Source organism: Mauremys mutica, unplaced genomic scaffold, assembly GCF_020497125.1.
Source record: "Mauremys mutica isolate MM-2020 ecotype Southern unplaced genomic scaffold, ASM2049712v1 Super-Scaffold_100301, whole genome shotgun sequence".
NCBI lineage: Eukaryota > Metazoa > Chordata > Testudines > Geoemydidae > Mauremys > Mauremys mutica.
Window position 1 is genome coordinate 66,299 of NW_025423308.1, and position 24,058 is coordinate 90,356.

Consider the following 24,058-nt stretch of genomic DNA (forward strand, 5'->3'; position numbering starts at 1 on the left):
CCTGTAAGCCGATATAAAATGAAGCTACAACGCGTCAGTGCCACAAGATTACAAGGGTCAATTAAAAGTGGAAAGTCAGAAGCGGCACTTGCCTACTTCAATATACGGTATTATATTTTGTTGCACCTGTTGTGACAAAGTGGGAATGTTCTTAATGTTTTCTCTGAATACTGTGTGGGTGCCTCAGTTTCCCCTGCAAGATGCCAACTGAAGGTGTTGGGGACAAAGAGATCAGGTGGCCTCCTTGTCCAGAAGAGACACAGAGGCCAGAGGAGGGAGTGTCAGTTTGGAGCTGGCTGGGGAAATGGGGAGAGACCCAGAACTTGGTTCTGGGCTCCCCACCCCACAAGATGGGCCTGACTGAGGGGTCCTGTTTTCTGTACCAACAAGCTCTGTTTAAACTGTGTTCCCGTCATCTAATAAACCTTCTGTTTTACTGTCTGGCTGAGAGTCACGTCTGACTGTGGAGTTGGGGGTGCAGGGACCTCTGGTTGCCCCAGGACCTGCCTGGGCAGACTCGCTGCGTAAGGTGCACAGTGTGGAAGGGCTGAATGCTTCGAGGTCAGACCCAGGAAGGTGTAAGCTTCCTGCACTGGAGACAGTCTGCTCCGATAGAGAAAGCTCCCCCAGAGTCCTGACTGGCTTTGTATGGAGTTGTTCCAAAGCATCCCAGCATCCCCTTCCACACCGTGCGCTTCCCGGAAGTCTGCACAGGCACTGACACTCCCTCCTCTGGCCTTTGTCTCTTTTCCAGGCATTAGGAGGCCACCCGATCTCTCTGTTCTCCAACACCTTCAGTTGGCACCTTGCAGGAGAGCGGCCCAGGCCATCAGTATCCAGGAGACAGGGTTTCAGCCATTCTCTGTGCAGACGGCATCACACTAGCACTCTAGGGCTCTACAACAATCACACCCCCTTATCCCACCATCTAGATCCTTGAGAAATGCACAGGGGAAACTGAGGCACCCACACTGTATTCAGAGAAAACATTAAGAACAGCCCCACTTTGTAACACCTGTATACAACTAGTTATACACTTTAAAGGGGTGTAAAATAGTCAAGTATTGTGCTAAACAGAATGATACTCCAAACTGACCACCAAATTTAAGTTGCATGTTTTTCCCCTCAGGTGTGGGCTCTGGGGTTGGGCTGGGGATGAGGGGTTCACAGTGCAGGAGGGTGCTCAGGGCTGGGGGTGCAGGGACTGGGGTGGGGCAGGGCTGGGGATAAGGAACTTGGGATGCAGACAGGCTGCCCCAGGGCTAGGGCCAGAGAGGACCCCCCTCCCTGTTACCAGCAGCCGCAAGCTCCAGAGGAGGGACCCATCGTCCCCACCTCCCACAGCACACTCACTCTGCACCACAGTCACTGCACACGCTCCTAGGGACTCTCTCAGGTCCAGAAAGCCCACTCGCCTTCCCTGTGGTGGGTACCGGGTGTCACGGAGTCCCTGGGCGATGCTCTGGAACTGCTCCCCACCAAGCCAGGCAGGACTTTGGGGAGCCTCCTCTCCCTCGGAGCAGACTTTTTCTGGGCAAGAAGCTCACACGGCTTCACCTTCCTGGGTCTCTCCTTGGAGCATTCAGCATCCTCTGCCCCTCTGTGCGCTTCCCACAGCGAGCCCGCCCAGGTGGGGTCCTGGGGAAGCCAGAGGGTCCTGCCCCCCCACTTCGCAGTCAGACGTGACTCTCAGCCAGCCAGTAACACAGAGATTTATTCGGTGACAGGAACAGGGTGTAAAACAGAGCTTGTAGGTACAGTGAACCGGACCCCTAGGCCGGGTCCATTCTGGGGGCAGTGAGCCAGACCCCCCTTGTCTGCACTTCACGCCTGGTCCCCAGCCAGCTCCAGACTCCCAAACCCCCTCCAGCCCCCACTCCTCTCTGCTCACCTGATCTCTTTGTCTCCAACACCTTCAGCTGGCACCTTTGCAGGGGAGGGGCTCAGGCCATCAGTTGCCTGGAGACAGGGTTTCGGCCATTCTCTGTGCAGACACCATCACACTGGCCCTCTAGGGCTTTACAACAATCACACCCCCTTATCCCACCATCTAGAGCCTTAAGAAATGCATTGGGGAAACTGAGGCACACAGACAGTATTCAGAGAAAACATTAAGCACATTCCCACTTCGTAACACCTGTATACGACCAGTTACATACTTTGAAGGGGTGTAAAATAGTCAAGTATCGTGCTAAACAAAATGATACTCCAAACTGACCACCAAATTTAAGTTGCATGTTTTTCCCCTCAGGTGAGGGTTCTGGGGTGGGGCTGGGGATGAGGGGTTCACAGTGCAGGAGCGTGCTCGGTGCTGGGAGTGCAGGCTTTGGGGTGGGGCAGGGCTGAGGATAAGGAACTTGGGGTGCAGACAGGCTGCCCCAGGGCTAGGGCCAGAGAGGACTCCCCATCACCACCACTGGCAGCAGCAAGCTCCAGGGGAGGGACCCCTCCTCTGCCCCCCTGCCCCCACAGCACGCTCACTCTGCACCACAGTCACTGCACATGCTCGTAGGGCCCCTCTCAGGTCCAGAAAGCTCACTCACCTCCTCTATGATGGGTACTGGATGGGGTGGGGGGTTGCCATCACAGGTGGCCTTCCATGTTGCTGCCCCTCACCATAACTTCACTGTGGATGGGGGATGGGGCTGCCCCTTCCCCAGCATGGGGCAGGGGCGGGGGCGGGGAATCATAGGGTCAAACACTCACAGAAGCCCCAGCAGCTGCTAAGGTGAGTGATGTCCGTCTCCTGGCCGGAAGTCCCCTTCGTGTCTCCTCCAGGTAGCGGGAGAGGAGGGCTGGCAAAAACGGCAGGGTCCCCTCCCTCCTGAGGTGCTACAGCAGCTAGCACTGCTCTTATGCTGTAGCCCTTAGGCGGCGGCAGCAGCAGCAGCAAGGGAGAGAGACGCGCGCTGCGCACTCTTTACGTTCAGGCAGGGAAGCTCCGGGGTGGAGGGGGGGAAGCTCCAGCCCTGGCGGCGGTGGGGGGGGTGAGAGGCGGGGGCGGGGGCGGGGCGCTCCAAGCAGGGGAGAAACCTAGCTCCAAATATTGGTGGAGCAGAGCCCCTGACTGAATATTCCTGGGGCTAAAGCCCCAGGAGCCCATATAAGTTGGCGCCCATGTTGGGGAGGTCCTCACCTAACCATCTCTCTCTCTCTCTCCCCCACTCCTAGTTGGTGGAGGACAGGGCCCAACAGCTCGGCTTCCTCCATGCTGTTCCACGTCTGTGCTTCTTGGCACAGCAGCAGGGGCTGGACACTCTGGAGCCCCAGGTCTCCAAAGCAGCCCTCGTGGAGAGCATTGCGGTGAGTAGGACCCCGTGTCTGGCCCCTGGGTTGAGGAACCCAGAAATGGGAGGAAAAGTTGGTGGGGCCAGAGGGGAAGCAGAGGACAGTGGTTCCTGGGGCTGAGGGCTGGGGAGCAGGAAAGGGAGAGCTTCTGACACCGATCGGGAGCTGGCAGTGGGGGAGTTGTAAGGCCGTGTCTGCATCAGTCTATGAGCATTGGTATTTTCTTGAAATTTGTCAGACCAACCTAACTAACACCTAACCCACATTTGAACCTCTTTTCACACTCTTGCTCATTCTCAAGGTCTGTTTGCCTCCAGACAGATCCGTTGTCTTTCAGAACAACCTTGCTCTTTCTGTCTGTTTCACTCACTGAGGTGTCGGAGTAAACACTCACCTTCACTCTATTCTCAGACAAACACTAATATTAACTGTTTGCTACTGATTTGTGGAGTGGAAGATGCCATTTCTGGGGGATTGTTCCCAAGCTGCAATACTTTGTGTTCAAACATCTACCAGCTTCCTTGGTGAAAAATAACACCAGGTTTCCTTGCAATATACAAGAAAGAAGGAATTCTTCTTCGAGTGATTGCTCATATGCATTCCAGTTAGGTGTGCGCACGCCGTGTGCACGTTCGTCGGAAGATTTTTACCCAAGCAACACTCGGTGGGTCGGCTGGGTGCCCCCTGGAGTGGCGCCGCTATAGTGCCAGATATATACCCCTGCTGACCCACCCGCCCCTCAGTTCCTTCTTACTGCCCGTGTCGGTCGTTGGAACAGTGGAGCGCGGCTTAGCTGACCTCCACTTCCCTAGCTACTCGTAGTTTCTCTCGTTAATTCTTGTATATATAGTTCAGATTTATATAGTTGTAGTCAACTTTATTCGTTTGTAGTATAGTTAGTGTATATAGTTCATACTATATATATGAATGGGTCACAACCTTAGCCCAACCGAAGGCACTGAAACAAACTCAAATGATGCTTCAGCTTCCTCCCTCAGCATCACAAGACCAACACAAAGAAAACTCCCGAGGAACGGGGCTCTGAGCATTGCCAGGTTGTGAGTTCCGTGCCCTCAGAAAGCAGCCAAAATGCTCGAACCCCCACCCGCTTCTCTTGGACCGCTGGCAACATGGTGTTTGCACAGGAGCCGCAAGCCCGTCTTTCCTGTCTTTGTCTATCCCGGCCCCTTCCCCCCAAATGCTTTCATCGGACGCTGGAGGGACTTAAGGACCTGCAGGTTCCCGCACCCACCTCCTAAAGCAAACAGTCCTTCCCTTCTCTGACATTCCTGGAGCCGCACATCCTTGGAAGAGTTTTACCCCAGGGGGTTCTGATTCCCTGTGAAAAGATGTGTCTGGCGGCCGGCGGGGAACTGTCTTCTCTGCCCCCTCTTTGGGCGCTGAGAAGCTTTTTCTGAGAAACAGCACCTCCTCCTGGTGGGAGAATCCTAAATTCCACCCTCCCACCCAGGTTTCTCTGAGCAGCTGCTAGATGATTTTCCCACTTCTCTGGTCTAGACACCAGCATCTAACTAGCCTTGGAACGGGCCCTGTTTGCTAGCTGGAGAGCGAAGGAACCAGGAAAGAAGGCAAATGTCAGGAAACGAATCTCAGCACGCAAAGAAACTTCCTTCGCTCTTCTTTTGCACTGTCTGTGCCTTTGCTACCCCTTGCGGCCTAGCCCGACTAGCTCAGTTGGTAGAGCATGAGACTCTTAATCTCAGGGTTGTGGGTTCAAGCCCCACATTGGGCGTTTCATCTTGCACTCTTCGACATCACTCTCTCCCTTAGAGTCTCAGAGCATAACAGAATCCACTCTTTGTCCTCTCAACCAGCTGAGGCGGTCTCAGACCTTTAGTACATCATGAAGACAAGACACATTGACAATTCCATGGTCCTAAGAGAGTTGAGTCTCTTCTAGCCCAGGCAAGAGAGGGAAAAAATAACCTTTCAGAAGCTGATTGCCCCCCTCCCCCTGAGCAGCCATCTAGAGCTTCTCTACTTATTTCTATATCTTCGCCAGCGCTCAGTAGTTGAGATAACTGCTTCTTTCTCAAATCCTCCACCAGCCCTCTTCATTGGGATGGAGATTGCTTAAGGCTGACGATTTCACCACATCTTATTCATCCCTCATACATTTCTGTAAGCCCATGGAGAGTAAAACAAGATAGCAACAAAACTGTTTTAAAAAAAAAAAAAGACATGGCCTCAATGCATAACAATACTGGAAATTGTCTTAATATGTTTTCTGTTTCTTTTTCATATCAGTGCTAAAAATAGGAAGGGAACCGTAAGGAAACGAAGAGCTCAGAGCTTGTGTTAACCTCCTTGGAAGACGAACGAATGGCCTCAGTTGGACAGAAAGTAGGCCTAGAAAGTTATGCCCAACCCCTACAAGTGTCATCTCCCTGGTGGTCTAGTGGTTAGGATTTGGCGCTTTCACCGCCACGGCCCAGGTTCGATTCCTGGTCAGGGAGTTATCCTCTTTGACAAAAGTCTACCTTGCCTTCCTTGCTTGGAGTTCAACCAGAAGAATGCAACTTCCTGGCCTCCTTCAGAATGCTTGGAAACTCTTTAGAGGCCATGCGGAAAGCAAAGCTTCCAACTACTACAATATGGCTATCTGCCCCTTAAAGCCCAGTCTCTGCATCCTCTTACACAAATACACTTACTTGTGCAAACAATTTAGTTTTTCCTTCTTACCGAGCCTAACCTAAATTAGAACAACATTGCACTTTGACCCAAGATCTTTTTCTTTTCTTTTCACTTTTCTTGGTGAAACCAAACCAAACAATCATTTTGGGTCCACCAAAATATTTCACTAAATATAATATTCATCCAAAAACCTTTCACCCAGCGCTATATACAAGTCTTTGGAAGTAACACCCCGGAGAAAGATCATTAAGCTTTTCCATTCCTAAGATCTAGCCGCTGAAGGCTTCTGAGCATGGGCTATGGGCCTTTCACCTCTAGGCCAGTGGTTACCCTCTTGCTCAGGTGGCTACTGATGAAAGGCAACGTGGTTTAGTGGCAGATCCATTTCAGCCTCCCCCTTCCAATGTCTACAGGAGGGTGTTTGTTTCGCATTGCATCTAAGAATCAAATCAATTCTCTTGAAACCTCAACCTGGAATCAAGGTGATTGTAGGTCAAGGAAGGAAGGTTTTGTTCATCCTGTTCTAGTAAATGCTCAAAGTTGCGATGCTTCTTGGAGCTTCCAGACACATTGGCCAGAATTTTCAGAAGGTCTCACACCCACCGCTAGGGCCAGATTTGCAGAAGAACTAGGCTCCCAGTTAGGCACTAAAATCTTTAGCCAGATTGTCAAAAAGGCTCAACCTATTTTTCCAAAAGATGAGTTATTTTGGAAAAAAGCTTGTAAAGATTGTGGGTGCTGGTTACTTGTCTATGTGGCCCACACTGCTGGAGTTGGAGGTTCACCAGTGTTTTCTCAGAATGCGGTGTCCGTAGTCTGCCTCAGTTCTGGTGTCCATCTTTTATTCTCCTAATAAATCAGCAGGGAGACTAAAACAACATCGGACTCACAGGGCTCCCGGAAACCTGCCAATTTGGCTCACGCTGAAGGTGTATACAAATCATCTGTGCTGTAGAAGGGCTCTGGGAGTTCAAAGAGTTGTGAATTTAACCCTCTAGGTTTCGGGCCTAATCTGAAACTGTTTCAAAACCAATTCCTTAAATAGACCATAGTTTGAAGCATCAGCAATAGGCATCTTACTGAATATATCCAGAGCTTTCCCAGCCAATTTGGCAACCAAAGTTGTCATCTTCCCTTTCCCGAATAAGCACTTTGTCTGTCCTCCGGGCAACACGCTTAAAAATCACTACCAGTGTCTCAAAGCAATCAGCTGTGCACATATCCTGCTCGACTACGCCACTGTGATGGGTTCGGTCACAGAGATCCCCTTGGGAGTGAAATTACTTCCGAGCCCGTTTTCCCTGCCAGCTTGGGACTCCAGAACCCTGCCTTGTTGAGCCAGACACCCTAGCCTGCTGCAACACAGACCCAGGCTCTGGGCCACACCCCCAAAGCTGCAGACTTTAACTCAAAACAGCTCAGCACCTGTCTCCAGCACCCAGCTCCCAGTGGGATCCAAAACCCCAAATAAATCCCTTGTACTCTCTGTAAAGCTTATACAGGGTAAATTCCTAAATTCTTCACCCTCTAGATCACTGATAGAGAGAGATGCACAGCTGTTTGCTCCCCCAGGGATTAATCACTTCCTCTGGGTTTATTAATAAACAAAAGTCATTTTTATTAAGGTTAAAAAGTAGGAGTGAAGTGATTTCAAGTAATAACAGACAGAACAAAGGAAGTCACCAAGCAAACTAAAACAAAACACGCAAGCCTAAGCCTAATACATTAAGAAACTGATTCCAGGGAATAGCTCACCCTCAGAGGTGTTCCAATCAGCTTCTTTCACAGACTAGACTCCTGCCTAGTCTGGGCCCAATCCTTTCCCCTGCTTCGGTCTTTGTTACTTCCAGCAGACATCTTAGGTTTTCTCATGACTGGCAGGGGTTTTCTCATGACTGGCAGCCCCTTTGTCCTGCTTCACCCCCTTTTATAGCTTTGGCATAAGGCGGGAATCTTTTGTCTCTCTGGGTCCTCACCCTTCCTTCTAAACAGAAACATACCAGATTTAAGATAGATTCCACTATCGTGGTCTCTGTAAGACCCCCTAGTTTCCATTCTTCCTGGGTTGGCCCACACGTACACAGGAAGGTTTGCAGGTCAATAAACCATTTACAACCAATTGTCAATGGGAGCCGTCAAGGTTTTAAACCGCCATTAGTGGCCCACGCTTTGCACAATTACAATAGGACCTCAGAGTTAGACTTCATATTTCCAGCTTCAGAGACAAGAATGAGACATGCATACAAATAGGAGGCATATATTCAGTAGGTTAGAACCTTTGTTATGATACCTTACAAGAGACCTTTTGCATCAAGCATATTCCACTTACATCATACTCACACTTATAAGCATCTTTTCATAAAACGTATGGAGTGCAAAGTCACCGGGTGCCCTACCTACCTTGCTTTCGCTGCTTCCTGATGGCACAGAATTGACAACAAAAGAGCCAGGCTAGGAGGCTTCTAAAACCGAGAGAGCTGTTCTATCGCGTCCACATCCTCTCAGGAGGTGTCAAACCCCCTCTCTCCGTTTCCATCCCCCAAATCCTATCAGCTCAATGAGTTTTGTCCCTGGAAGAGCCTCGAGGGAGGCAGAAGAAGCGGAGAGGATTGCGTTGGGGGTAAATAAAACAGAGACGAGTTGTTCCTCTTGGGATTTTGGTGTGTTTCCTTGGTGATCCTGACGGAGGAACGGGAAGCATAATTCCATTATTTTCAATGCCTCGGATTGGGTTCAGCTGGTGAACTCTCTGCTCTTGTTCTCACAGGGGAATGGAGACTGGACCGGTTTCCCAATTTGGACAGAAAGTGGCTTGCCAAAGCCGAGGAGAGCCTGCTTCCTGCCTGCACCGAGTTGACAAACTGGGGAAGCCAAAGCTGAGAGACCCCGTAGACGAAGTCAGAGTGCTATCCGCTCACATGGAGGGGGAGCACAAGCCCTCCCTGGGTTTCTCTGCCCAAATTATAATCAGTTGAGTGATTTTCCTGGACGAGCCTCTAGGGAGGCAGAAGAAGAAGTGAAGAGGGTTGCGATGGGGTAAATGAAAGCCGAGGACTCTTCCTCTTGAGATGTCTTTGTCTTGCTCTTGTGATTCTGATGGATAAACCTAAAGCGTCATTTGAGCGTGTTTCAGGGCTTTTCCTCGGGCTCAGGTTGTGATGCTGAGCACAGGGGTTCCTTCACTCGCTCTGCTTGGACCCTCTGTAATGGGGAACGGACCAGCTTTCGAAACAGCCTAGTGGAGCTGAACGAAAACAGCAATAAACATCCAGGTTCACCCTAGATTAATCTTTTGTCCCCAATTTTCTTGGGGAAACAAAACAAAACCAAGGTTTTCTTAAGAACTCAACACCCATTCAGGCTCCAAACTCTTTTGCAAGATTTCCAGAAGGGCTCAACACCCTGAGTGCTGAGCTAGTTTGGGAAAAAAACCCAAACAAGGCCGGTACCGATTGTGAGTGCTGGCTGCTTGACTCTGTGGCCCACCGTGCGGGAGTTTGAGGTTCTCATTAAGCTAAGTGTCTCTATTCTGCCTCTGTCCTAGTGTCCATCTAATAAGTGAGGGGGGAGATTAGAACACCTCAGAAGGCACAGGGTTGTAGGAAACCTGAAACTTTAGATGAGGGTGATGGTGTCTAAAAACCAGATGTGATGTAGGTGTTGAATGAGAGATGCTGTCTTGGCCTCCTTGAGTGGCTCATACAATATTGAAGAAAAGGAGGGTTGAGAGAGCTGCTTTTGTCCCAGCGTCAGGATGGCCGAGTGGTCTAAGGCGCCAGACTCAAGGCTCTGTCTTTCCCACAACTGGGGCTTCTGGTCTCCTGCAGGAGGCGTGGGTTCAAATCCTACTCCTGACACAACCTCTTGATTCCACCTCAAGAGGTGGCCTGGTTTCAATTGCCCTTGTAACATATTGGAAGAGCCCTTGTTTAGGAGCTTTCTTAGAGTAGCGGCAAGAGAAGTTAGAGGGAATCGTAAATACCTTCGGAATCCATGCGCTCAAGGCACCTAGTTGGGTAAATTCCAGTTTATTCCCCACCAGAAAGTTGGCATTGCTTGGGCAGGTATGGATGTCAAACATATACAGCTGGAGGAAGAAGGGAGCAGTACAGTAGACACTGATAAAGGGAAGGTAAGACTCTTAGTCTCAGGGTTTGGGCTTGAGCCCTAAACTGGGTGCTCTACGTACTCTGGTTTGGCTGCTTCATGAGGGCACAGAATTGACAACATAGGGAGCAGAGACAGGAGGCAGCTACAACCAAGAGCCCTGTTAGATTGTGTCAACGTCCTATCAGGAGGTCTCAAAGCCTCTCTCTCAGTTTGTATCTCAGAAATTCTATCCGCTCCAGGATCTTTCTCCATCAAAGAGCCGCTAGGTAGGCAGAAGAAGAGGTGGAGAGGGTTGCGATGGAGGTAACTAAAGCAGAGAAGAATTGTTCCTCTTGGGATTTTTTGTGTTTCTCTTGTGATCCTGACGGAGGAACCGGAAGCATCATTTGATTTTTTTCTGGCTACTTTCTGTCCAACAGATTAAGTTGGTCCATTGTCCATTCCCCTCAGGGGTTAAGACCTGGAACCCCTGTGCTCAGGGTCACAACCTTAGCCCAACCGAAGGCACTGAAACAAACTCAAATGATGCTTCAGCTTCCTCCCTCAGCATCACAAGACCAACACAAAGAAAACTCCCGAGGAACGGGGCTCTGAGCATTGCCAGGTTGTGAGTTCCGTGCCCTCAGGAAGCAGCCAAAATGCTCGAACCCCCACCCGCTTCGCTTGGACCGCTGGCAACATGGTGTTTGCACAGGAGCCGCAAGCCCGTCTTTCCTGTCTTTGTCTATCCCGGCCCCTTCCCCCCAAATGCTTTCATCGGACGCTGGAGGGACCTAAGGACCTGCAGGTTCCCGCACCCACCTCCTAAAGCAAACAGTCCTTCCCTTCTCTGACATTCCTGGAGCCGCACATCCTTGGAAGAGTTTTACCCCAGGGGGTTCTGATTCCCTGTGAAAAGATGTGTCTGGCGGCCGGCGGGGAACTGTCTTCTCTGCCCCCTCTTTGGGCGCTGAGAAGCTTTTTCTGAGAAACAGCACCTCCTCCTGGTGGGAGAATCCTAAATTCCACCCTCCCACCCAGGTTTCTCTGAGCAGCTGCTAGATGATTTTCCCACTTCTCTGGTCTAGACACCAGCATCTAACTAGCCTTGGAACGGGCCCTGTTTGCTAGCTGGAGAGCGAAGGAACCAGGAAAGAAGGCAAATGTCAGGAAACGAATCTCAGCACGCAAAGAAACTTCCTTCGCTCTTCTTTTGCACTGTCTGTGCCTTTGCTACCCCTTGCGGCCTAGCCCGACTAGCTCAGTTGGTAGAGCATGAGACTCTTAATTTCAGGGTTGTGGGTTCAAGCCCCACGTTGGGCGTTTCATCTTGCACTCTTCGACATCACTCTCTCCCTTAGAGTCTCAGAGCATAACAGAATCCACTCTTTGTCCTCTCAACCAGCTGAGGGGGTCTCAGACCTTTAGTACATCATGAAGACAAGACACATTGACAATTCCATGGTCCTAAGAGAGTTGAGTCTCTTCTAGCCCAGGCAAGAGAGGGAAAAAATAACCTTTCAGAAGCTGATTGCCCCCCTCCCCCTAAGCAGCCATCTAGAGCTTCTCTACTTATTTCTATATCTTCGCCAGCGCTCAGTAGTTGAGATAACTGCTTCTTTCTCAAATCCTCCACCAGCCCTCTTCATTGGGATGGAGATTGCTTAAGGCTGACGATTCCACCACATCTTATTCATCCCTCGTACATTTCTGTAAGCCCATGGAGAGTAAAACAAGACAGTAACAAAACTGTTTTAAAAAAAAAAAGACATAGCCTCAATGCATAACAATACTGGAAATTGTCTTAATATGTTTTCTGTTTCTTTTTCATATCAGTGCTAAAAATAGGAAGGGAACCGTAAGGAAACGAAGAGCTCAGAGCTTGTGTTAACCTCCTTTGAAGATGAACTAATGGCCTCAGTTGGACAGAAAGTAGGCCTAGAAAGTTATGCCCAACCCCACAAATGTCATCTCCCTGGTTGTCTAGCGGTTAGGATTTGGCGCTTTCACCGGCCCGGCTTCGATTCCCAGTCAGGGAGTTACACTCTTCCACAAAAGTCTACCTCACCTTCCTTGCTTGGAGTTCAAGTGGAAGAATGCAATTTCCTGGCTTCTTTCAGAATGCTTGGAAACTCTTTGGAGGCCATGGGGAAAGCAAAGCTTCCAACTACTACAATATGGCTATCTGCCCCTTAAAGCCCAGCCTCTGCACCCTTTTACACAAATACACTTACTTGTGCAAACAATTTAGTTTTTCCTTCTTACCGAGCCTAACCTAAATTAGAACAACATTGCACTTTGACCCAAGATCTTTTTCTTTTCTTTTCACTTTTCTTGGTGAAACCAAACCAAACCAAACAGTCATTTTGGGTCCACCAAAATATTTCACTAAATATAATATTCATCCAAAAACCTTTCACCCAGCGCTATATACAAGTCTTTGGAAGTAACACCCATTCAGGCTCCAAACTCTTTTGCAAGATTTCCAGAAGGGCTCAACACCCTGAGTGCTGAGCTAGTTTGGGAAAAAAACCCAAACAAGGCCGGTACCGATTGTGAGTGCTGGCTGCTTGACTCTGTGGCCCACCGTGCGGGAGTTTGAGGTTCTCATTAAGCTAAGTGTCTCTATTCTGCCTCTGTCCTAGTGTCCATCTAATAAGTGAGGGGGGAGATTAGAACACCTCAGAAGGCACAGGGTTGTAGGAAACCTGAAACTTTAGATGAGGGTGACGGTGTCTAAAAACCAGATGTGATGTAGGTTTTGAAAGCAAGATGGCATGGGCCCCAGCAGGCAACAGCACCCCTGGCCCTCTTCTGCTTCCCAAAGACTTTGGCCGCAGCAACAGCCCTGGGAAAAGCCCTGGCCCTCCTCACCTGCCCTTGCCCAGCAAGACGCCTTTCCGGGCCTACACAGCTCCTCACACAACACCCGCCTGGGACCTTGCCCTCACCTACCAGCTCAGCAGCACCTTTTTTCCTCTCAAAACCTCCTCTTGCCACCCTCCCCCTTCCACACTTCAGACTCACCTCATCACAAACTCACCCACGGCCCCTTTGGCTTCTCAAGCGCCTCTGGAGGGACGCAGCTTCCCAGGCACGCAGATCCTTCCCTTCAACGCGCACTGGACGGACATTCGAAACACAGCCCTTTCCAGGAGGGAATGCGCCGCTTTTGGACCCTGGCGCCCAGCAAGAAGTCCTGGGACTCTTTTTCTGACAGATGGACCCCACTGACTTGCCTTTACCAAGCAGAAACTAAGGACCGGCTGATGGCTCTCTTTGCAAACGGACGCCATCAGACTGAGCCACGAGGCGTGCTGCAGGCTAGCCCCCTCCCCACCAAAAAGCAGTGCTGTGACGCGGATTCAAACCGAGGTTGCTGCGGCCACGGCGCAGAGTACTAACCACTATATGATCACGGCCAGGCGCTGGGGGCGCAGGCAGCAGCCCAGTGGAAAATGCTCAGCTCTGCGCTCTCGGGGCGGCCACCTACCTCGCCGGCATCACAGGTATTTCTCAAGTCTCCCCATTACAATCACAGGTCAAATGCTGAGCAAAGGAAAAAAGACAGGAAGCCAATCCCATGCCTGTCCCTTTTTCTGTCTTCCTCCACCCCTGGACCAAGTCCCTCCCCGTTTGTCTGGGCCATTGTCCTCATGGCCCTGGCCAGCCTATTTCCCTTTGCCGCTCTGAAACGTGCCCCCACGTGCAGGCCCCGGGGGAGGCTTTGGCTAGGGCCAGCGTGTCCTTGTGAGGTAATTGTCTCTCTGGAGGTGAAAGTCATCAGTGCAGGGTGCGAAGGGAAGTGGCCGTCGAAGGAGAATGCAAGGCATGTGGCGGACAGGCCAGGGATTTCTTTGTCCCCCCTTCAAAAGGGGTCACCCGCCCCGTCAGGGAATCGAACCCTGGTCTCCTGCGTGACAGGCGGGGATACTCACCACTATACTAACGAGGAAAGGGGCATGGTGAGTGGCCCCAGCTCCCACAGACCAGCTATGGTCAGCGTACACCTACACCGTCGCATGGGCTCCAGCAGGCAACAACACCCCTGGCCCTCTTCTTCTTCCCAAAGGCTTTGGCCGCAGCAACAGCCCTGGCCCTCCTCACCTGCCCTTGCCCAGCAGGACGCCTTTTCGGGCCTACACAGCTCCTCACACAACACCCGCCTGGGACCTTGCCTCCTTAGATAAAGATTGTAACTCTATGAAGTTAAGTTTTAGTCACTAGAAAGCTTGTTTTGTTTGTTTTACTTGTAATGATATATGTGCCTTCTGTTCTTACTGATTATCATGTAATCCTGCCTGCCCGGCCCGGGTCCAGCGGGCCGGGGGTGCGGCTCCTGCCTGCCCAGCCCCGGGTCCAGCGGGGGGTGGGTGCGGCTCCTGCCTGTCCGGCCCCTGGGTCCGGGTCCAGCCGGAGGTGGGAGGAGGGCGCGGCTCCTGCCTGCCCGGGGCCGGGTCCAGCTGGGGGGGGGGCGGCTTCTGCCTGCCCGGGGCTGGGTCCAGCTGGGGGGGGGGGCGGCTCCTGCCTGCCCGGCCCCCCGGGTCCGGGTCCAGCCGGGCGGCGCGGCTCCTGCCTGCCCGGCCCCCGGGGCTGGCCCCGGGTCCAGGTAGGACGGTAAGGGAACAGGGAGGGTGTGTTGGATAGAGGGCAGGGGAGTTGGGGTGGGGGGAATGGATTAGTGTCGGAGCGGTCAGCGGGCAGGGAACAGGGGGATTGAACGGGGCAAGGGTCGGGGGGAGGCAGTCAGAAAGGAGCAGGGGTTGGATGGGGCAGTGGGGGGGCAGTTAGGGGTAGGGATTCCAGGGACAGTCAGGGGACAGAGAGAAGGGGTGGTTGGATGGGGTAGGGGTCCCAGGGTGCCATCAGGAATCAGAGAAGGAGTTGGATGGGGTGGCAAGGGGCAGTCGGGACAGGGAAGGGGGTGGATAGGGCATGGGTCCTGGGGTGGGGGCTGTCAAGGAACATGGCGGGGGTTGGATGGGGCAGGAGTCCCAGTGGGGGGCATGACCCCTCATGGGGTGAGGAGGAGGAGGAGGAGGAGGAGGGAACCGGTTGTTAGCATTTTGGCAGCTCATCACTGGTGAAAAGTATCAAGTAATGCAAATCCTCGAAGGAGCCTGTGCCAGAAACCGGGTGGTGCAGAAACCACAGCCCCATCCCCACCTCTGATCCACCCTTGGCTGGCACTAGATCATGCCCCCTGTGCCCCCAATCGGCCCCGTGAGCCCTGGGGGGCAGGGAATAGCCATGGTGCTGGGCCCCCCATCCAATTGAAGTATTCAATGTCACAGTGACCCAAGGTGTGTGCACAGAATGGGGATGGGGTGTGTGGGTGTCAAGAGTGGGGCTGGGGGGAGCGAGAATCAACACTTTGTCATGGGCAGATCATGTTGGTCCCAGGGTAATTTCGGGGGGCTCTGATTCCCCACTCAGCCGGGGGGCTCCCCTCTGGGCTGAGGAGCCCTGGGGTGGGGCAGGTGCAGGGGCTGGGTGTGTGTGTCAGGCTGGGGGAGCTGCCTGGGCAGAGGGGCTGGAACCAGGGGCGGCTCCAGGCAGCAGCACACCCAGCGCGTGGTTGGGGGGGGCAAGCGGCAGGGGGGGCTCTCTGGTCACCCCGAGGGCAGCAGGCACCCCAGCCCCTCCCCCACTCTACCCCCTCGCCCCCTTCCCCTCCCAGAGCTGGGGGAGAACCCAGGAGTCCTGGCTCCCAGCCCTGCCCCTCCCCCGTATTTCCATATGGCTCCATCCAACAGCCCCGCCCCCGAGTGGGGAGAGACGAGGCCAAGGGACACGCGAGTTCCCGTCAGGAGCCGGAGGGGGCGGGGCCGGGCTCTCTGCGGGGCGGGGATGAGGAGTTGCGTTGGGGGGGGAGGTGTCAGGTTGACCCAGGGACCCGCCCTTACCTGGGCTGGAGAGGACGGAGGCGCCCCGGGGCAGGCTGGGAGTTGTAGTTCCTGGCTCGTCTCAGAGCGGAAGTGATGGGCAGTTGCTCGGGCAACGCGCCCCCTCCCGGTGCACTCTGGGAAGCGTAGTTCTCTCTCTCTCTCACACGCGGCCTCTATTGGAGGAGGGGCCGTAACTCGTCACTTCACTTCGCCGCGCCCCTCCCCGCTCCCTAGTTGAGAGCGCGGGACAGGGACTCGGCGCGTGGGGGGAGGCCCCGGTTCCCTCGCCCCGAGGCTTCACTGAACCCCCACCCAACCCGCGCGCGCTGCGGCCGTTGGGATTCGAATCCCGCGTGGGATCCGGGCTGGGGGGGGGCGCAGGGCAGAGGCAGCGCGGAGTGAAAGGGCTTCCCCCCCCCCCCGCGGGGCCGGGGGGGGGGCGGGGGGGGGGCTGAGCTGCCTGGGAGCAGCCCCACAAGCGGCAGCCTGGGGCCGCGGGGCCCCTCAGCCCCCCCCAACCTGCCCCCGCAGTGTCCCCCCCCCGCTGTGACCCTCCCGCCAGCCCCGCCCCCGGCGTCCCCTCCCCCACCCTGTCCGCTCTGCCCGGCCTTTCCCTTCGCCCCCCACTCCCCACTTCCCTGGGGGGAGGGAGAGCTCAGTGGTTTGAACATTGGCTGCTAAACCCCAGGTTCTGAGTTCAATCCTTGAGAAGGCCCCTTAGGGATCTGGGGCAAAAATTGGTCTTGCTAGTGAAGGCAGGGGGCTGGACTCAATGACCTTTCAAGGTCCCTTCCAGCTCTAGGAGATTGGTATATCTCCAATTATTACCTTTATTGCCCCGACCTCCTCCTCACCACTCCACCCTCCTCCTCCCCCTCAGCGTCCCACCCCTAATTGCCTCCAGCCCATTTCCCCATGGCTGGGCCCCACTTTCCCATCCCCACACCAGCCGAGTCCATCCCCAGGGTGTGAGGTTCCTCAGCTCCAATCTCTGCTGCCCCCCAACCTGCCAGGTTCCCCTTTTCAGCCACTGTGGGGTCCTCCAACCCACCCCCACCCATCCACTCTGGGCTCTCTAAATCCCACCTTCCCACAATGCACCTTGGTAACCCCACCCTCCTCTATCCCTAATCCCCCTAGTCTGCGGTCAAGAACCGGGGCTGGGAGTGGGGCTGTTGCTTGCTGGGGAGAGGGGTGCAGACAGGGGTAAGGGGGTCGAGGCCAAGCTGGAATCCAGGGGCCCAGGCTGAGAGTGGGGTTGGGGAAGAGCTGGGGCAGAGTGGGGCTGAGTGCTGCTCCCTCCATAGGGGCTGGCTCAGGCCCTGAGGTGCCCCCATGCATGTTCCTCTGTGTCCCCCTAGGAGTCATGCCCCACATTTTGGGAACCACTGAACCCTACTCGCTAAGCAGGGGCTAGTGATGCCAAAGCCCAGGGAAAGGGAGAACAAGCGCGGGGCCCCTAGCACTGGAGCCATGTGAGGGGCTGCAGGAGCGGGGCAATGGCTGGTGGCCCAGGGAGTTAAGGGCAAAGGGGGCACAGCAGGGGCAGGAGTTAGGGGTGAAGGAGGTGCAAGGGCTGGGAGTGCAGGAGCTAGCGGTAAAGGGGGAGGGGGATCGTCCAGGGGCAATGGGGAAGTGCCAAAGTACAAGCTTTGCCCAGGGCACCATTTTCCCTAATGCTGGACTGAGCAAACAATTGGAAATGACCCTTCAGTGAGACCAGAACCATAGTGTAGAAAAGCCCCTTTGTTAAGTGGTGGTGGCTGAGGGCTTAGGGAGATGGGTTAAACAATAACAGGCATTTTTCTGTGGAGGTTTGATTCTTGCCTGTTAGGCAAGGCTGGTGTGTGGTGTCTCCATGGCTGTACTTTCAGTGTCTGATCTGCCACAGGGAGCCAAGTCTAGACATATTCAGAGGTTCTATGCCAGGGTTTCTCAAACTTCCTTTCACTGCAACCCCCTTCTGCCAAAAAAAAAAAACTCACTACATGGCCCTGGAAAGAGGGATCAAGCACCAAGCCCCTCCCCACTGAGCAGAGGCAGGAGAGACAAAGCCTGAGCTCTGCCCCAGTTAGGGGAGGGCAAATCCAGAGCTTGAGGGATTCAGCCCTGGGTGGTGGGGCTCAGACTTTTGGCTTCAGCCTCAGGCACCAACAAGTCTAATGCCAGCCCTGGCAATCCCATTAAAACAGGGTCACATCTCACTTTGGGGTCCTGACACACAGCTTGAGAACCACTGCTCTATGTTGATGGGAGAGAGTTTTCTGTGGGTGCAGTTAATCCACTTCCCAAGAGGTGGCAGCTCTGTCAGTGGGAGAAGCTATATCGGTGGGTGTGCAAGCTGTGGTGTTTGCCACATTTAAGAAGTTTAATCAAACCCCATTTTTAAAACCACCTGTGGTCTGGGAATGGCAAAGGACCTCGATGAAGCAGGGTTTGTCCTTCAAAGTCCTGAAAATCACAATTCTCTATTCAGCTCATTGTGCTGGTATAGCTCAGTGGTAGAGTGGTTGATTGCAGCTCCAGTGATCTTTAGTTTAAACCCCTGTGTTCTCTTATAACCTTCTTTCCTTTTTTTAAAAAAAAGGAAAACATTTTCATTTCCATTCTCCATTCTGTTCAGGGGCTCCTCTATACGGGAGTGCTTGATATGAATGTAAACACTCAAGATTTCGCTGTCCAAATGCATAAAAACCTAGCGAAGCTGTCCATCAGCTGAAATCAGTTCCAATCCTCTAAGTGTCTAGTTTATGTTTTCATCAGTTAAACAAAGGTATCATATGAATGCACATTTGCAGATCCCTCTTCTCCAGGAGCTGTGTTGCGCAGAAGAACAAGAACCACATACAGCTGTAGTTCAGGAGTCTGATGACAAATGTTCTGAGGGCTGGAGAAAAATGCCTTCTAGTGAGCTATTGAACAAGCTCAACCTGTTTAGCTTATCAAAAGAAGATTGAAAGGTGACTTCATTGAAGTGTTGAAGGGCCTTAATGGAGAGAAAAAGATTGGGTATTAAAGGGCTTTTTAATCGAGGAGAGAAAGGCATAACAAGACCCAGTGGCTGGAAGGTGAAAAGAGACAAATTCATATTACAAATAAGACACAAATATTCAACAGCGAGGATGATTCACCACAGGAACAAGCTACCAAGGAAAGTGGTGGATTCACCATCTCCTGATGTCACTTAATGAAGACTAGATGCCTTTCTGGAATGTGTTTGCTCCAAAAGTAGCTCTTGTGTCATACAGGAGGCCTGTGATATGCAGGGGGGTCAGATTAGATGCTCTAATGGTCTTTTCTGGCCATAAAGTTGACTAATTTCTGAAAAGCTGAATGTAGCATTGGGAGCAGCGTCTGATGTTTTCCTGTCTAGCCGGCTTGCTGCCTAGAACGAACGCTCCTTGAGTGGGGTGATCCACAGGGAGTAGCTCAAACCTCCACAGTGCCTGGCCAGGGGCAGGACATTAGCACAGCAAGGGAGGGGTGTGGCAGTGACATCACAAAGGCCTTTTGCAGGACCTCAGACTATTGGTCAAAGGTGGTGGGGAGGTGGTGACCTCACAGAGAGATGCTGACATCAGCCAGGCAGGACAGGGGTGAGGGGCCAGGGAAACCTCAGAGACCCCTGTGGCTTTGCTTCAGCAAGTCTCTTTCTCCAGGTCTCTCTTGGAGGACTGAGAGAGTATTCGGGTTCACGTACGTGAGCGCCAGGAGGAACCTCTTTTGAGTTTTCTCCTTCCCTTTTAGTGATTTTACTAGAAAACAGCCGTCCCTGTTTAGAAGGTAAGAGCCCCTCGAGGTTTGAAACCTGTTCGGTCTGATTCTTCAGGTGACAGTTGTATTCTAGGCATGGAAAACACGAGCTTAAGGAGGCAGAATTTTATTTCACACTTGGGATTATGTCCCATAGAATCACTGGGGACATTATGGTTTGTCCTTTTTGTTTCACCTTTTCCTCCATCCCTCCCTCCCTCCTTTCTCTTCATCTCTTGCTTCTTTTGTCCTTTCACCTGTTCCCCTCCCAACAGCAGGAACGGTGTGTGTGTGTGTGTGTGTGTGTGTTTTGCTGAGGAGTGCTCTGCAGCTCCCATTGTGGGAGGTCCACCCAAAAATGTGGGGCTGAAATAGTGCTTGGGCAGTGATCCCCACCGGTGACCTGGGCCATCCTTTGGGCTCTCTGGTGAGAACCCTCAGCCTCCCGTCCTCAGTCTCTACCCTGATTGGCTGAGCAGGGGGTTATTGACAGGGAGGAGACTCAGGTCGTTGCTGTTCTCTTTTAAGACCAAGTAAATAAGTCATAACCAGTTCTATGTTTGATGAATTTTGCTGCTTCTCTGCATTAATGGTCTCTGAGCACCTCATGATTCTCTCTAACCTTGCAGTTCTCCTCAAATACTTGCTGAATAATTACTGTGCACTGTTGTTGGTCTGGAGCTCATTTGAGAGCACTTTATTCAGGTCATTCAGTGTTTGAAATTCACAATCTGATGGTTAGTATGAAAATCAGGGCTCTTGGGTCCTGTTCCCAACTCTGCCACTGGCTGGCTGTGTGACCTAAGACAAGTCAATTCTCCTTTCTCAGCCTGAGCTTCTCCCTCTTTCAAGTAGGGATAATAATGATCCGCTCCTACCTACCTCACGGTGGGTGGAGGATGGGGCTCCAGTGGAGAGTGTCACTAGGAGTAGTGCATAATATGAGGTGTCCTATCATGGTTACTCCGATCACATTATGACATAATAGAATAGCTGAAATAGTCTATTTGATTTGTATTTTTTTATTTTGCAATTGTTAAGAGCAGCAACTACTTAGCTCAGACTGAAGCATCTTATCTAATGTTTGTGATCTAAGTGTCTCCCCCTCTGTGTGTGATGAGACAATTTAACACACTCTGACAAACAGGAGATGCTTTTGTTTGGCAACAAAATATTTTTGCAAAGAACTTTCATCCCACTTGTTTTGATTTTGAGAAACAAACTGGTTTAGTCTGAAGGGGATTTTCTGACATTGAGCAGGTGCAGTGTGTCCCATGACACCCGCCCGCTATACAGCGGCCCCTGCTGAGGGCGCCCTGGCTGCAGCTGCAGCTGGTTCTGCTGGCGCCCTGTGGTTGCCCTCGTTCGGCCAGGTACAAGCCTCAGGTGAGCTGAAAAGAATCCTGTCCAACTGAGTCTGGCAGCTGCCATCATGTAGCCAGAAGTCCCCACACCTGCTGGGGAAACAAACCAGCCACCAGAAAGTGGTCCATTGTCTCACGCGGTGCCAGAGCCTGACACAGCGCCCGTGGGCAACCTTTGCTCTGCACATGCCGGCCGTGCACACGCTGGCCAGTTCCCATGAAAGATGTCACTGCACATCTCGGTACTTAAAAGGTACCTGTGCCACTGGCAGTGAGTTCTGGGGACAGTTGCTCACTTTCAGTGAATGTAACTGTATGTGCAGCTCTGTGCAGTCACATTTGATAGAAGTTTGGTAATTATATTATACAAGAGGGTCAGGTAAAGTGGCTACTACCACCACTATGTTTTGTCCCCAGAAGCCTTTACAGACATTCTGAGGGGAAATGGGCCCTTTGCCCACAGAAATGGTCTATAGGGGACGGCTGCAGGCAGCAGATGGAGAGATAATCTCATCAAAATGATTTGACTCCTGGGTAATGTAAGCAAAATCACTAAAGGAATGTCCGGGGTTTCTATTGGAACTTAACTTGCCTGCCCCTGCCTGGCTCTGGTTGTACAAGATGGACGTGTAATCCGGGTACAGTTGTGTAAAAAAGAGTAATTGCAGTGCAAGGGATGTTAGGCAAAGGAGAACTTTGTGTGTGATGATGTAAGGTTTTAAGGACCTAAACTGACACTCATGGTTTGTAAAACTCTTGTTTTGAAGGTTTAAGATGAATTGGTTTGGTTCTGCTTTTTTGGGATTTTTATATAATGCCTCTGAAAATCCATTTGAATCATTCAAAGTGGCAAAACTGCCAGACACCTTTTGCCAGACACAGGTAACTAGTGTTGTTTGGGTTTGGTATTTAGCATTTAACCCTTAAGGTACCTCACTACTCTATAAAGTTCAAGACCAAAGTTATGGCTGTAGTAAGGGGCAGCCAGAACCAGAAGGATGAAGAAAGAAACATTGGTTGGACAGACGGACGGATGGACAAACCGAATAATTAAGCCTCTGTTTAAAAAAAATCCACAAAAACGCTTAAAAACATTAAAAGGAAAAAAGGGGCAAAATGTTTCCCCGTTTACCAAAATACCTCAGCCTAGCTCTGCCCTTGGGGTTCGGGGGGGGGGGGCACCGATAGCAGGGTTTGCCTAGGGCGCCAGGTGCTGGCAGCTAGTCTAGGGCTGCCCCTGCCCAGAGGCCTTTATTCCTCCAGCCTGCAAGGACAGAGGGGGTGTCAGGAAGTTGCCCCTTCAATCCCACTCACAAAACCCCTTCTGAGGAAAGGCAAAATCCTGAAGAGAAAAAGTGACATCAAGAAGGACTCCAGAGACAGAGCTTTTTAAGACCTTGGGGAATAGTTGAGTGTCTAACCAGTGACTTGAACCCTGGACGCTCAGATTAAAAGTCTGATGTGCTGCCAACTGAGCTAGCCAGGCTCACAGAGAAAATAAGTCAGTTCATGCAGAGGAGAAGCTATGGAAGAAAAAGAGAGCAGGAAACAATAGAGGAAACCTGCTGGTCTCTCTCTCTCTCTTCCCAGCCCTAGCCCTGGCCTGCTCCTCCCGCCAGCGCCCTGAGGCATTTTGCCAGCACCATGCCCCAGTCAGCTCCTCCCTCCCCAAACGCTGGCAGGCCCAGCTCAGGAACCTGGCCGCTCTTACAGCCGCCTCTTCCACCCTGACCAAGAGGGAGGAGGATTGAGTCTCCCTCCCTCAGGCCTGTGCTTCAGCATTCCTGGGGAAAGACCAACCCCGCCAAAGTGACTTTGGGCCAGTAGGTCAACCAAGAGGGCGGCCTCCTGTGCCTGGCTGCAGCCCAGCTGCAGAACTCCGAGTAAACCCAGAAGACAGCCCCTTTGGTTGACCTACTGGCCCAAAGTCATGTTGGCCATGTTGGTCTTTCCCCAGGAATGCTGAAGGGTGGGCCTGGGTGGGGGTGTGTGCGCAATGTCACACCCTCCTCCTGAACTTACTGCCAGAGGCTTGGACACTGTCCATGGTAGAGGCGGTACACCTAAAATCCCTGCTTGTCTCTGGTCACACCCCCTTTCAGTACCTTTAAATGTATGATGTCCTACATGGGTGGTCTAGCAAGGTATAGGGTTCCTGGTCCCCGGCTGCCTGAAAACATGTTGGGGTGTGGTATTGCTAACAGAGTGCAGACAGCAATATCTGTTAACGTGTAGGTGTCTTGGCATTTAGCCACCAATGGCATAAGGCAGTGTGCCTCAGTTTCCCCTCCCACACAGCAGCATAGGCCTGTTATGCTTTTGCTGCTGTGCCAAGCTTCCAGCCTGTTTACAGGTATGATATGAAAAGAAACAATTCTTGTGGGACTGTCTTGTCACCATCCCTAGCATGTATAAAAGTTTTTTTTTCCCCACAAAACAGGTATGTCCCACATCTTTAAAGCATTTACCACTAGTATTAACTCCTTGGGCTTGATGACGTAGCAAAAGACCCCCAGATTAACAGCAAATCTACGGCGGACAGGTTTTGTTCACACAATTTAGCTTGTTTAGTGTCTATTACATTTCCCAATTCCTTTGTGTACCCTCGTAAGTGCTCTGATGCAGATTGTTCTGCCTCTTTGGAGAAGGTTTTAAATTCAGGCATGTGTTTGAGGTGTTGGCAAGGAAGGGTGCACTGCAACCATGCCTGCCCTTGGCCCAAATCACACATTCCTTCAAAGCTTGTAAAGTCTTTTCCCCTCACCCACGTATCTAACAAATCTCTCATTTCATTTACATAAGCCACATTACTGAATCCAGATCCCCTCTTAAGACTCCTGAATTTAACCCTGTAGGTTTCAGGTGTCATCTGAAACTGTGTTAAAACTAGTTCCTTACATTTACCATAGTTTGTAGCATCATCAATAGGCATCTCATTCAATATGTCCATAGCTCTTCCATCAATTTGGCTACCAATGTGACCAATTTTTGATCACCAGGGATTTCACAGAGGTGCAGAGT

At 52.0% G+C, this 24,058-nt stretch overlaps 4 non-coding genes across 4 annotated transcripts; all 4 read left to right on the top strand.

The window, feature by feature from the left end:
• The first annotated feature begins 4,968 nt into the window (after positions 1 to 4,968).
• Positions 4,969 to 5,041, top strand: TRNAK-CUU. Its single transcript has one exon. It is a non-coding gene; the product is annotated as a tRNA-Lys (tRNA).
• Positions 5,042 to 5,693: 652 nt separating this feature from the next.
• Positions 5,694 to 5,765, top strand: TRNAE-UUC. Its single transcript has one exon. It is a non-coding gene; the product is annotated as a tRNA-Glu (tRNA).
• A 3,926-nt stretch (positions 5,766 to 9,691) lies between these two features.
• TRNAL-CAA lies at positions 9,692 to 9,800 on the top strand. Its single transcript has 2 exons — positions 9,692 to 9,729; positions 9,755 to 9,800. It is a non-coding gene; the product is annotated as a tRNA-Leu (tRNA).
• Positions 9,801 to 11,282: 1,482 nt separating this feature from the next.
• On the top strand, positions 11,283 to 11,355 carry TRNAK-CUU. The gene has a single exon. It is a non-coding gene; the product is annotated as a tRNA-Lys (tRNA).
• Positions 11,356 to 24,058: the final 12,703 nt, after the last annotated feature.